Source organism: Sapajus apella, unplaced genomic scaffold (genome assembly GCF_009761245.1).
Source record: "Sapajus apella isolate SASKATOON/1434 unplaced genomic scaffold, GSC_monkey_1.0 scaffold39, whole genome shotgun sequence".
NCBI classification, from domain to species: domain Eukaryota; kingdom Metazoa; phylum Chordata; class Mammalia; order Primates; family Cebidae; genus Sapajus; species Sapajus apella.
This window is the reverse complement of record NW_022436979.1, coordinates 5248-20052: the sequence shown is the minus strand read 5'-3', so window position 1 is coordinate 20052 and position 14805 is coordinate 5248. Positions and strand designations below refer to the sequence as shown.

Below are 14805 nucleotides of genomic sequence, written 5' to 3'. Positions count from 1 at the left end.
CCTTAAATCTTGCAGCAGTTTTGACAATCAGAACATGGCATAAGCACTGCTAGGTGACTTTTATGGCTGTGCTGCAAAGGTCTTGTTCACAGAAATATTCATTCTTGGACTCTTGAACCTCTATGCAAAAAAGTCAGTAACCCAGAGATTGTCATGCTGGGAGAAAGCCCAGTCTATATGGAGAGGCAGTGAGAAGATAGTCTGATCAATGGGTTCAAGTCTTGTCATCCCAGGTGCCAGACATGACTAAACAGTATCCAGATAACCCTGGCACCCAGGTGTTCAAGGCACCCCAGCCATTTGAAACTTTCAATCCAAGATCCTATTCATCATGGAATAAAGGCATACATTGATGAAACCAGAATCTCTGAGCATAATATAAACATTTTTGTTTAATACTACTAGGTCTTGGGGTAGCTTTACACACAGCATTAGCTAAATGAAGTGTGTGTGTGTGTGTGTGTGTGTGTGTGTGTGTGTGTGTGTGCATATGCATATATATATATGCACACAGATCCAAACCATACTGGTATATATATATATATATATATATATATATATACCAGTATAGTTTGGATCTGTGTTCCCACCAAATCTTTTATTGAATTGTAATGCCCAGTGTTAGAGGTAAGTCCTGGTGGGAGGCATATTTATTATTAATAGCATAGCACCATTGCTTTGGTACTGTTCCCCTTATAATAATGATCATGACAGCCAGTGGTTTAAGTGCAGCTCCTCCCCCATAGCTCTCTCTAGTTTCTGCTCCTGCCATCTAAGACTCCTGCTTCCCTTTTGTCTTCCACCATGATTGGAAGCTTCCTGAGGACTCCCCAAAAGCAGACACTGCTATGCTCCCTTTACAGCTCACAGAACCATCAGTCAATTAAACCTCTTTTCTTTATTAGTTATCCAGTCTCAAGTATTTTAAATGGCATTGTGTAAATGGGCTAATACATATGTTAATACATACATGCATGTGTGTAAATAGATAAATGTATGTGTGTATATATATAAACATGTTTATATATACATGTTCATAGCCAAGTATAAAGCAGTACTAACAAGTGATATAAGGTAATAGGTGATCTAGATTGTAGCTTTAGTTGTGTGCAGTCTGGTCCTAGTTATGAGTCAACCTCTTAATATCAAGTTTCACAATTTTAAAATAAGAAAAACTGTTTTTGCAAAGGTCCTGTGCTATCAGCATCAAAACATATATGTAAGTACTTTGCACTTTGTAAATGTAAATATTGATTTTAAGATAAATTATTTCCGTCTTAAAGAGACAAGTAATTTTTTTAAGTCTTGGTAATAATCAGTCAGATGTGATATTAATGCCCAAGTGATAATCATTTCTATAGATTTCATATAATTATTTGCAATGTAGCTTTTTGCAGATTAAGAAATGCATGTAGAGTCATAGATTATGATTACAGCTTGCCACTCAAACTCACCACCAGGCACTCTCAGGCACCAACCAGGTTTATAATTTTCTAGCACCTAAAGGGAAATGTGAGAACTTGAACTATATGAAACATTTATAAAACATACTACTGGGAATATAAAAACACTCTGCTTTTTCCAAAATATTTTTTCAAGAGAAAGCCCTATATGCTTACTATAAGCCTATCACTCCTCTATTGCTGCAATTCTCATCTGCAGACATCAAGAGAGATTCTGGAATATGATCCCTTCTTATCTTAAAACATTAAGTGCCTTCTCACCTCTGTCTATTTTTTTTTTCACTGCATCCTCCGCCTCTTGGGTTTAAGCAATTTTCTGCCTCAGCCTCCTGAGTAGCTAGGATTTTTGTAGCTAATTTTGTATTTTTAGTAGAGACAGAGTCTCACCATTTTCTCAGGTTGGTCTTGAACTCCTGACCTCATGATACACCCACCTCCACCTTCCAAAGTGCTGGGATTACAGGGGTGAGCCACCGTGCCTGTACCCACGTCTTTCTTAAGAGCGACAATATAATTTCCCCCAATTAGTCTTCCTGCAGTTCTCATTTTCTTACTTAATAGAAAAATTCTTCTTTCCATTTGCATGAGCCCAAACTTTGGAATCATCCATGAGTCTTTTCTTTCTCTCATAAATCACAACACACATTTTTTGCTTCAGCAAAACCTATTGATGCCACCTGGCAACACATTCAGGGACTGACCATTTCTCACTAGCTCCATTATAACATGTTGATTCAAGCCACCATCTTCTGCATTTTGAAATCACCAACTGACTAGTCTCAGAAATTCCATGCTTATCTCTAGTGTTATCTAAGCAGCACAGCCATAGTGATGCTTCTAAAATTCAAATTGGATTATCTATTTTCTGCTGAACCTCTCCAGTGATTTCCCATCTTATTCATGGTGAAATTCTTGCAATGACCTACACAGTCTGGCTCCTTTATATCATGTCCTAATATTCTCAATTTCTCTCATTCCACTCTAGCAACACTTACTTTTTTACTATTTCTAGAACCTTCCAGGCAGGCAATGATTTCAACAGCTTGTAACTGCTATTCCTGCACCTGAATCTTTCACTTCTTTCTATTGGGCTCTTTAATGTTATCTTCCTGGGGAAAGTGTTTGTGAATCCTGTTTTTATCAACTAAATAGGAAAACTCACAAACATTTTCAAAAGCAGAGAGAGCAGAGTTATGAATCCCCATGCATACAATATGTAGGTAAAGGAAATATCAACTCATGGTCGAGTTTCATCCATGGCCCCTTCTATTTCTCTACACTGAACTATATATTATTTTCTAGAAAATGTCAGATATTATATTATTTCATTAATAAATATGGTCAAGTTAGTAAATGTATACATCTCACCTTGGGCAACACACTTTCCCTTTACTTGCTTTATTTTTCTTCATACCACTTAATATCTAATATTTTATATCAATTCCTTCTTTGATTTACTTTCTCTCTTTAACCTCCATTAGAATGTAATCACCGTGAGAGTAAAGAGTTTTATATACTTTGTTCACTGCTTTTATATACTTTGTTCACGAGTAGTAAGTGTTCAATAAATATTTGATGACTATGAAAATGTATTCCTTGGTGCTCAAAAGTATATTTATGTGACATGTCTTTACTAAATATGCATTGTTCTTCCAAGCTGTGTAAAAAAGAAGCATACTCTCAAATACTGAATCTAGAACTTGAGATATAAAGCTGTATGCTGATGAGAAATGGCTTTTATTTTGCATTATCCTTGCAAAAGGAATGAATCACACAATGTTCATTGCCTAGCATACTCAGAAGGTGAACCTAAAATGCTTTCAAAACATTCAATTTACATTTCTAAAAAAGAAACAATCACATATTCAATCTAACAATATTTACATGCACCTGCCAACAGACAAATACATTCATTAAGCCTATAGAGAAATGTATGTGTGTGGAAACAATACTGCATTCACCTCACAAGAAAAGGAAAATAACTGTACAATTGTGCCCACTGGTGTCAGCGCTGAATACTAACAATGTGTTGGCACCCTGAAGTGACTAAATATATGCGAAAGCGTGCTTGCCATTTCTCATTTCAAATAATTTTAACAAATACAAGTATTTTAGAATTCATCTTTCATCCAGAGAGAGATTCTGCATGGTTTCCTCTGGGATTCATTTAAGGTCAGCTTTTCTCTGTTATATTGTGTTCATAGCCTTGGTCTTGTTGTGAATTTTCATGGTTGATTTTATTTTATATGAATGCCAGGATCATATACCTTCATTTTGATTCATTATTTCTGGCCTTAGCATGACCTTTAGGTTTTATTTTTATTGCCCTTTTCTCAACCATCAACAACCCTGGTTTTATTGTAATAGAGCAATAATGTTACATACTTTGAAAAATAAGGCAATTGAGACTTACTTTAGTTTCAACATGTGTTCTTTGAACCACAAAGTCAGTGCACTTTTCAAAGTGTTTACAGTGTCCAATCATCACACATAAGAATGAGTATGTGAAATGACATAGGCTTGCAATATAAAAGTATAGATACTATTTTCCTTGGCCTCTGTTTCTGTTGGAAATAGAAGGCATCTTTGACTCTCTCTATTCTGTAATCAACACAGTTTTGGGGTCCTGGAGCTCCATGTTCCCAAAGCAGAAGATGTGAATCAAAGCTTTGAGCATCTTTTTAATAACTATTTATATATAGAAGTTGAATTACCTTTCGATCTTGGTCATAGATATTGTTGCTCTGGAAAATAGCTGCATTTAATAACCTTTATTATTTTCCACTATAAGGAATTAACAGAAGCAAAACTTTCAGAGACAGAGAGTAATTGAAAAAGGCATCTTAATACAGTTTGCAAAGAGATTAATCAGGAGAACTCAAAGTAAATTAAATAAAGTATACATTTGGAGTGTCATATAAAATTTCATTGTGGTTTAAAATAATATTTTGTCTAAATGATCTGAAAAGCCAACAAATGTTGACTAATTTTAGTCTAAGGCATTTGTGTAGACATAAGCCAAAACACTAAATGGTAAACAGAAGAGATAAGATTTTATCAAATAGATAACATTAATATTTTATCACATTATATTTCCAATATTTCACATGCTATGACTCAAATAATAGATTTTGCTTTATTATATATATTTTATGCATTTGAATTCAACCATGTAGCAAAACAGAAACTTGAAAAACAGAGCTAAACAAACAAGAGTAGAATCCACCAATATCTGTAACAGCAACATTTGAATTAAAACTTCTCCTCTAACAGGTACTCAGTTAAATAAATTGTAATGTATTAATGGAACAAGTATTTGTTAAGCATCTTAAAATAAGCCCAACCTAGTAGTAAGTGGTAGGAATCTAGGATATTAGGAATAAAGTCACTTTTCCTCCACATTCTTCCAATGGGAAAACATAAATGTAAATAAAAATTTGCAATAAAATGTGGGAAGAGAAGTAAAGAAAGAACACTGGAAATGGTGAATAAAATTGTGCATTTCAATGAAAACAGTCAAAATCTTCAGGAAAACATATAAGACTTAAAATGAAAATTTAAACAGAGTCCACTACACAGTTTGAAGGCACAGGAGCATTCTCTACATAGATACAAGCATGAATAGAAAGTCCAGAAGGATTTCTGGGGATTCAAGATGGCCAATTAGGAGCAGCTCAGGATTGCAGCTCCGAGCTAAAGTGCAGAGGGTGAGTGGATGCCACATTTCCAGACGGATTTTTATTGCCCACAGACCAGGAGATTCCCAGGTGGAGGAGTCCCAAGGGTTACCAGAGTGGCTTTTTGGCCAGCACGGCTGTTTGGCCAGCTCAGCTGTTTTTGCTGGCGAGGCTGTTTTGCTGGTGCCCCAGCGCAGTGGTTCTCCATACAAAATACATGGGTCAGGATCAGGGGAAGATGGCTGACTAGAAACAGCTCAGGATTACAGCTCCCAGTGAAAGTGCAGAGGGTGAGTGGACATTGCATTCCCAGATGGATTTTTATTGCCCACAGACCAGGAGATTCCCAGGCGGAGGAGCCCCTTGGGTCACCAGTGGGGCTGTTTCAGCTGGCACAGCTGTTTCAGCCCAGGAGCCTGTTTCAGCCAGTGTGGCTGTTTCGGCCCATGCGGCTGCTTTGCCGCGCCCTGACACAGTGGTTCTCCATACAAAAGATACCGGTCGGGGTGCCCTCTTTGCTGGTGATTAGAGCCCTGAGACGGCAAAGCCGCCCATTCATCTGAAACAGCAAGCCAGGCCAGGAGATTCCTAGGCAAAAAAACCACCAGGAATCTCAGCGCCACTGTTTCAGCCAGCTCAGTGAGTCACAGCATGGGAGATCCCGGTACCTTTTCAACTGGGAGGGAGTCGACCATTCAACAACAACAAAAATAAAAGACTCTGAGTAGGGAGCCAGGTGATCAGGTTCAGCGGGTCCCACCCCCTACCCCACAAAAAAAAAAACAATAATTGCTAACGCTCTGGGTTGAGAGTTTCACAGCAAGCAAGCTGAACCTGGTATGGTCCGGCTCTGTGGGGGAGTGGCGTCCACCATTACTGAGACACTCCACCACTACAGAGGCAGTCTGACCATCGCTGAGGCAACCCATCATTGCTGAGGAAACCTGCCACTACTGAGAGAGTCTGCCATAACAGAGGCAGGCCACCATTACCAAGGCATTTCTAACTACACTCATATAAACAGGACTACAGGGAAGATCACACAGCAGCTGGGCAGAACCCACAGCAGTTCAACAAAGCCTCTGCAGGCAGACAGTGGCTAGCCTGCCTCATTGCAGGGCAGGGCATCCCTGAAAGAGAAAAAAAAAAAAAAAGACAGCAGAACAACGGAAACTCATAAATAAAGCCCTAGCTCCCTGGGACACAGCACGTGGGGAAAAACAACAACAACAAAAAAGGGAGTTTATGAGTTCTACTGCAACAGACCTAAACGTAGCTGCCCAGCAACTCTGAATGAACAATGGAGCTACCAGCTCAGGACTTGAGCTCCAATAAAGGACAGACTGTCTCCTCAAGCAGCTCCCTGACCCCTGTATATCCAAAGAGTAACCTCATAAAAAAGAGAACAGACTGACATTTGACGGGCATCCTTCTGGGACAAAGATAGAAGAGGAAACTGGTAGCAACCCTTACTGTTCTGCAGCTGCTGCAGGTGATCACCCAGCAAGCAGGGCCTGGAGTGGACCCCAGCAGTCCTACAGCAGAGGGGCCAGACTTTTAGAAGGAAAGCTAAGAAAAAGAAGTAACATCAGCATCCACAAACTAGAAGTTCACTCAGAGACCCAATCTGAAAGTCAGTAACTACAAAGAAAACAGATGGATAAACCCACAAATATGGGAAGAAACCAGTGTAAAAAGGATGAAAACACCTGAAACCAGAACACTTCTCCTCCTACAAGAGATCACAACTCCTCACCAGCAAGGGAACAAGGATGGATGGAAAAGGAGTGTGATGAAATGACAGAATCAGACTTCAGAAGGTGGGTAATAAGAAACCACAGTGAGCTAAAAGAACATGTTCCAACCCAATGCAAAGAAACTAAGAACCTTGAAAAAAGATTTGACGAAATGCTAACGAGAATGGACAACATAGAGAGGAATATAAGTGAATTGATGGAGCTGAAAAACATAACACGAGAACTCCACGAAGCATGCACAAGTTTCATCAGCTGAATTGACCAAGCAGAAGAAAGCATATCAGAGGTCAAAGATCAACTCAATGAAATAAAACGAGAAGGCAAGAATAGAGAAAAAAGGGTAAAAAAAAATGAACAAAGTTTCCAAGAAATGTGGAACTATGTGAAAAGGCCTAATCTATGTCTGATAGATGTACCTGAATGCTACGAAGAGAATGTATCCAAGCTGGAAAATACTCTTGAGGATATTATCCAGGAAAACTTCCCCAACCTACCAAGACAGGCCAATATTCAAGTCCAAGAAATAGAGAGAACATTACAAAGATATTCCTCAAGAAGAGCGACCCCAAGGCACATAATCCTGAGATTCGCCAGGGTTGAAATGAAGGAGAAAATGCTAAGGGAAGCCAGAAGAAAGCTCGGGTTACCCAAAAAGGGAAGCCCATCAGACTCACAGCAGATCTCTCAGCAGAAACCCTACAAGACAGAAGAGAGTGGGGGCCAATATTCAACATCCTTAAAGAAAAGAACTTTCAACCCAGAATCTCCTATCAACCCAAACTAAGATTCATAACTGAAGGAAAAATAAAATCCTTCGTGAACAAGCAAGTGCTCAGAGATTTCATCACCACCAGACCTGCTTTACAAGAGCTCCTGAAAGAGGCTCTACACATATAAAGAAACAACGAGTACCAGCCACTCCAAAAACATACCAAATGGTAAAGAGCATCAACACAATCAAGAATCGGCATCAACTAACAAACAAAAGAGCCAGCTAGAATCAAAATGGCAGTGCCAAATTCACATATAACAATATTATCCCTAAATGTAAATGGACTAAATACCCCAATCGAAAGACAAAGACTAGCAAATTGGATAAAAAGCCAAAACCCATCAGTGTGCTGTATCCAGGAAACCCATCTCACATGCAAGGATACACAAAAGGCTCAAAATAAAGGGATGGAGGAAGATTTACCAAGCAAATGGAGAGCAAAAAAGCAGGAGTTGCAATTCTCATCTCTGATAAAATAGACATTAAAGCAACAAAGATCAAAAGAGACAAAAAAGGACATCACATAATGGCAAAAGGATCAATGCAACAAGAAGAGCTAATGATCTTAAATATATACGTACCCAATACAGGAGCACCCAGATACATAAGGCAAGTTCTTAATGACTTACTAAGAGACTTAGACTCCCACACAATAATAGTGGGAGACTTTAACACCTCATTGTCAATATTAGACAGATCAACCAGACCAAAAATTAACAAGGATATGCAAGACCTGAACTCAGACCTGGAACAAGCAAACCTAGTAGACATTTACAGAACTCTCCATCCCAAATCCACAGAATATACATTCTTCTCGGCACCACATCACACCTACTCTAAAATTGAGCACATAATTGGAAATAAATCACTCCTCAGCAAATGCAAAACAACGGACATCAAAACAAACAGTCTCTCAGACCACAGTGCAATCGAGTTAGAACTCAGAATGCAGAAACTAACTCAGAACCGTGCAGCTTCATGGAAACTGAACAACTTGCTCTTGAATGTTAACTGGATAAACAATGAAATGAAGGCAGAAATAAAGATGTTCTTCGAAACCAACAAGAACGAAGAAACAGCACACCAGAATACCTGGGACACATTTAAAGCAGCTTCTAGAGAAAAATATATACCCATAAGTGCCTACATGAGAAGCAAAGAGAGATCTAAAATTCAAACCCCCCCCCCCAGCATCGAAATTGAAAGAGCTAGAGGAGTAAGATCAAAAAACCTCAAAACCAGCAGAAGACAAGAAATAACTAAAATCAGAGCAGAATTGAAGAAGATAGAGACACAAAAAACCCTTCAAAAAATCAATAAATCCAGGAGCTGGTTTTTTGAAAAGGTCAACAAAATAGACAGACCACTACCCAGATTAATAAAAAAGAAAAGAGAGAATAACCAAATTGATGCAATAAAAAACGATAAAGGGTATGTCACCAGAGATTCCACAGAAATTCAAATCATCATCAGAGATTATTACAAACAACTCTATGCACATAAACTAGTAAACCTGGAAGAAATGGATAAATTCCTGGACACTTGCCTCCTCCCAAGCCTAAACCAGGAAGAAGCTGAAACCCTGAATAGACCAATAACAAGGTCTGAAGTTGAGGCAGCTATTAAGAGTCTGCCACCCAAAAAAAGCCCAGGACCAGATGGGTTCACAACCGATTCCTACCAGACAAACAAAGAGAAGCTGATGCCATTCCTTCTGAAACTATTCCAAATAATCCAAAAAGAGGGAATCATTCCCAAATCATTTTATGAGACAAACATCATCCTGATACCAAAACCTGGCAGAGACTCAACCAGAAAAGAAAACTTCAGGAAAATATCCATGATGAACATAGATGCAAAAATCTTCAATAAAATACTGGCAAGCTGATTGCAACAGCACACCAAAAAGCTTATCCACCATGATCAAGTAGGTTTCATCCGGGGGATGCGATGCTGGTTCAACATACGCAAGTCTGTAAACATAATTCACCACATAAACAGAACCAAAGACAAAAATCACACGATTATCTCAATTGATACAGAAAAGTCCTCTGACAAAATTCACAATGCTTTATGCTAAAAACCCTCTAAACTAGGTATTAATGGAACGTATCTCAAACTAATAAAAGCTATTTATGACAAACCAACAGCCAATATCATACTGAATGGGCAAAAACTGGAAGCATTCCCCTTGAAACCTGGCACTAGACAAGGGTGCCCACTCTCACCACTCCTATTCAATATAGTACTAGATGTTCTAGCCAGAGGAATCAGGCAAGAAAAAGAAATAAAGACTATTCAAATAGGAAAGGAGGAAGTCAAATTGTCTCTATTTGCAGACGACATGATTGTATATCTAGAAGACCCCATCATCTCAGCCCCAAATCTCCTGAAACTGATAAGCAAGTTCAGCAAAGTCTCAGGATACAAAATCAATGTGCAAAAATCACAAGCATTCCTATACACCAATAACAGACTTAAAAAGAGCCAAATCAAAAACGAACTGCCATTCTCAATTGCTACAAAGAGAATAAAATACCTAGGAATGCAACTCACAAGGAACGTAAAGGACCTCTTCAAGGAGTACTACAAGCCACTGCTCAACGAAATAAAAGAGAACACACACAGATGGAGAAATATTCTATATTCCTGGTTAGGAAGAATCAATATTGTGAAAATGGCCATACTGCTCAAAGTAATTTACAGATTCAACACTATTCCCATCAAGCTACCAATGACCTTCTTCACAGAACTGGAAGAAAACACCTTAAACGTCATATGGAACCAAAAGAGAGCCCGCATGGCCAAGTCAATTCTAAGGAAAAACAACAAAGCAGGAGGTATCACACTACTGGACTTGAAACAATACTACAAGGCGACAGTAATCAAAACAGCATGGTACTGGTACCAAAACAGAGATATAGACCAATGGAACAGAACAGAGGTCTCAGAGGCAACACAACATATCTACAACCATCTGATCTTTGACAGACCTGAAAAAAACAAGCAATGGGGAATGGATTCCCTGTTTAATAAATGATGCTGAGAAAACTGGCTAGCCACATGCAGAAAGCAGAAACTGGACCCGTTCCGGACGCCTTACACTAAAATTAACTGCAGATGGATTAAAGACTTAAACATACGACCTAACACCATAAAAACCCTAGAAGAAAATCTAGGCAAAAACATCAAGGACATAGGCGTAGACAAGCACTTCCTGACCAAACCACCAAAAGCATTGGCAACAAAAGGCAAAATAGACAAATGGGACCTAATTAAACTCCACAGCTTCTGTACTGCAAAAGAAACAGTCATTAGAGCAAATCAGCAACCAACAGAATGGGAAAAAATTTTGCATTGTACCCATCTAACCAAGGACTGATACCCAGAATTTACAAAGAACTAAAACAGATCTACAAGAAAAAAACAAACAAGTCCATTTAAAAGTGGACGAAGGAGATGAACAAACACTTTACAAAAGAAGACATACATGAGGCCAACAAACATATGAAAAAGTGCTTGTCATCACCGGTCATTAGAGAAATGCAAATCAAAACTACATTGAGATACCATCTCACGCCAGTTAGAATGGTAATCACTAAAAATCTGGAGACAACAGATGCTGGATAGGATGTGGAGAAAAGGAACACTTTTACACTGTTGGTAGGAGTGTAAATTAGTTCAACCATTGTGGAAAACAGTGTGGCGTTTCCTCAAGGACCTAGAAATAGAAATTCCATTTGACCCAGCAATCTCATTACTGGGTATGTATCCAAGGGATTATAAATCGTTCTACTATAAGGACACGTGCACACGAATGTTCATTGCAGCACAATTTACAATAGCAAAGACCTGGAACCAACCCAAATGCCCATCGATGATAGACTGGATAGGGAAAATGTGGCACATATACACCAAGGAATATTATGCAGGCATCAAAAAATGATGAGTTTGTGTCCTTTGTAGAGATATGGATGAACCTGGAATGGTTTCATTCTCAGCAAACTGACACAAGAGCACAAAATCAAAGACTGCATATTCTGACTCATAAGCAGGTGTTTAACAATGAGAACACATGGACACAGGGAGAGGAACACTACACACTGGGGTCTGTTTGGGGGATATGGGGGAGGGACACGGGGTTGGGGAGGTGGGGAGAGATAGCATGGGGATAAATGCCAGATATAAGTGAAGGGGAGGAAGGCAGCAAATCACACTGCCCTGTGTGTACCTATGCAACAATCTTGCATATTCTTCACATGTACCCCAAAACCTAAAATGCCATTAAAAAAAAGAAAGAAAGAAAAAAGAAAAGAAACATTAAAAAATATATACATGGGTCAGGGCGCCATCTTAGCTGGCAATTGGAGTTCCTGGGAGACAGAGTCACCCATTCAACTCATAAAAAAGGGGACTGAAACAGGGAGCCAGGCCAGGGGATTCCCCAGCAAAAAAGCACCATGAATCTCAGAGCGGCTGTTTCAGCAAATACAGTGGGTCGCCGTATGGGAAATCACACAGATCCCTTCCCCTTTTCAACAGGTGACTGGTACGCCTGGGAGAGAGTTGACAGTTCAACTAAAAAAAAGAACAAAAAAGGGATCTGAGGCAGGGAGCCAGGTGATCAGGGTCGGCTTGTCCCACCCCCACAAAAAAAACAGCAATTGGAAACTCTCTGGAATGAGAGTTTCACAGCAAGCACAGCTGAGCCCAGGACAGTCCAGCTCTGTGGGGGAGGGGCGTCTGTCATTACCAAGACAGTCCACCATTATGGAGGTAGTTTGCCATTGCTGACGCAGCTCGCCATAGCCGAGGCAGCCCGCCATTACAGAAAGATTCTCCATTATAAAGGTGGGCTGCCATTGCCGAGGCAGTTCTGATTACACCCATACAAACAGGACTGCAGGGAAGTACACATGGCAGCTGGGCAGACACTACAGCAGGTCAGCAAAGCCTCTGCAGGCTGGCAGTGACTAGGCTGCCTCCTCACTGGGCAAGGAAGCCCTAATAAAAGGGAGCAGCACAACGGAAACTCATAAATAAAACCCTAACTCGCAGGGACAGAGAAGCTGGGGGGGGGGGAAGGTATTTATGAGTTCTCCTGCAGCAGACGTAAATGTACCTGCCCAGCAGCTCTGAATGCACAATAAAGCTCACAGCTCAGCACTTGAGCTGCTATAAAGGACAGACTGTCTCTTAAAGCAGGTCCCTGACTCCCATGTATCCAAAGAGTCACCTCATAAACGAAAGCTCAGACTGGGACAAAGATAGCAGAAGAAGAAACTGGCAGCAACCCTTACTGTTCTGCAGCCACTGCAGGTGATCCTCAGGCAAGTAGGGCCTGGAGTGGACCTCAGCAGTCCTGCAGCAGAGGGGCCAGACTCTTAGAAGGAAAACTAAGAAACAGAAAGTGATAACTTAATCATCAACAAACCGGATATCCAAACAGAGACACAATCTGAAAGTCAACAACTACAAACTTGACAGGTGGATCAGTCCACAAAGATGGGAAGAAACCAGCAAAAAAGAATGAAAACACCCGAAACCAGAACAACTCTCCTCCTACAAGAGATCGCAACTTCTCACCAGCAAGGGAAAGAGGCTAGATGGAGAATGAGTGTGATGAATTGACACAATTAGGCTTCAGAAGGTGGGTAATAAGAAACTTCTGTGAGCTAAAAGAACCCATTCTAACCCAATGCAAAGTTGGAACATTGAAAAGAGATTTGACAAAATACTAATGAGAATAAAGAACTTAGAGAGGAATATAAGTGACTTGAGGGAGCTGAAAAACACAACACAAAAACTTGACGAAGAATACACAAGTTTCAACAGCCGAATTGACCAAGGAGAAGAAAGGATATCAGAGGTCGAAGATCAACTCAATGAAATAAAATTAGTAGGCAAGATTAGAGAAAAAGGGTAAAAAGGAATGAACAAAGTCTCCAAGAAATATCGGACTATGAAAAAAGACCCAATCTACATATGACAGGTGTACCTGAATGTGATGGAGAGAATGAATCCAAGCTGGAAAATACTCTTCAGGATACTATCCAGAGAAACTTCCCCAACCTAGCAAGGCAGGCCAATATTCAAGTCCAGGAAATACAGAGAACACCACAAAGATATTCCTCACAAAGAGCAACACCAAGGCACATAATCGACAGATTCACCAGGGTTGAAATGAAGGAGAAAATGCTAAGGGTAGACAGAGAGAAAGATCAGGTTACTCACAAAGGGAAGCCCACCAGACTCACAGCAGATCTCTCAGCAGAAACCCTACAAGCCAGAAGACAGTGGGGACCAATATTCAACATCCTTAAAGAAAAGAACTTTCAACCCAGAATTTAATATCCAGCCAAACTAAGCTTCATATGTGAAGGAAAAATAAAATCCTTTGCAAACAAGCAAGTACTCATAGATTTCATCCCAACCAGGCCTGCCTTACAAGAGCTCCTGAAAGAGGCACTAAACATAGAAAGGAACCACCAGTACCAGCCACTCCAAGAACATACCAAATTGTAAAGAGCATCAACACAATGAATAAACTGCATCAACTAACGAAAAAAACAGCCAGCTATCATCAAAATGGCAGGATCAAACTGACACATTCCAATATTATCCCTAAATGCAAATGGGCTGAATGACCCAATCAAAAGACACAGGCTGGCAAGTTACATAAAAAAACAAAACCCATCGGTGTGCTGTATCCAGGAAACCCATCTCACATCCAAGGGTACACAAAGGCTCAAAATAAAGGGATAGAGGAAGATTTACCTAGCAAATGAAGAGCAAAACCAAGCAAGAGTTGCAATTCCCATCTCTGATAAATTAGACTTTAAACAAAGATCAAAAGATACAAAAAAAGGACATTATATAATGGTAAAAGGATCAATGCAAGAAGAAAAGCTAATGATTCTAAATATATATGCACCCAATACAGGAGCACCCAGATACATAAAGCAAGTTATTAATGACTTACAGAGAGACCTACCTTCCACATAATAATACTGGGAGACTTTAACGCTCCATTGTCAATATTAGGCAGATCAATGAAACAGAAAATTAACAAGGATATCCAAGACTTGAACTCAGACATAGAGCAAGCAAACCTAATAGACATTTACAGAACTCTC

At 39.7% G+C, this 14805-nt stretch overlaps 1 long non-coding RNA gene across 1 annotated transcript; it reads left to right on the top strand.

Moving 5' to 3' along the window:
• Positions 1-7195: 7195 nt before the first annotated feature.
• On the top strand, positions 7196-13726 carry LOC116565101. The gene is made up of 2 exons (XR_004275256.1): positions 7196-7237; positions 13585-13726. It is a non-coding gene; the product is annotated as an uncharacterized LOC116565101 (long non-coding RNA).
• Positions 13727-14805: the final 1079 nt, after the last annotated feature.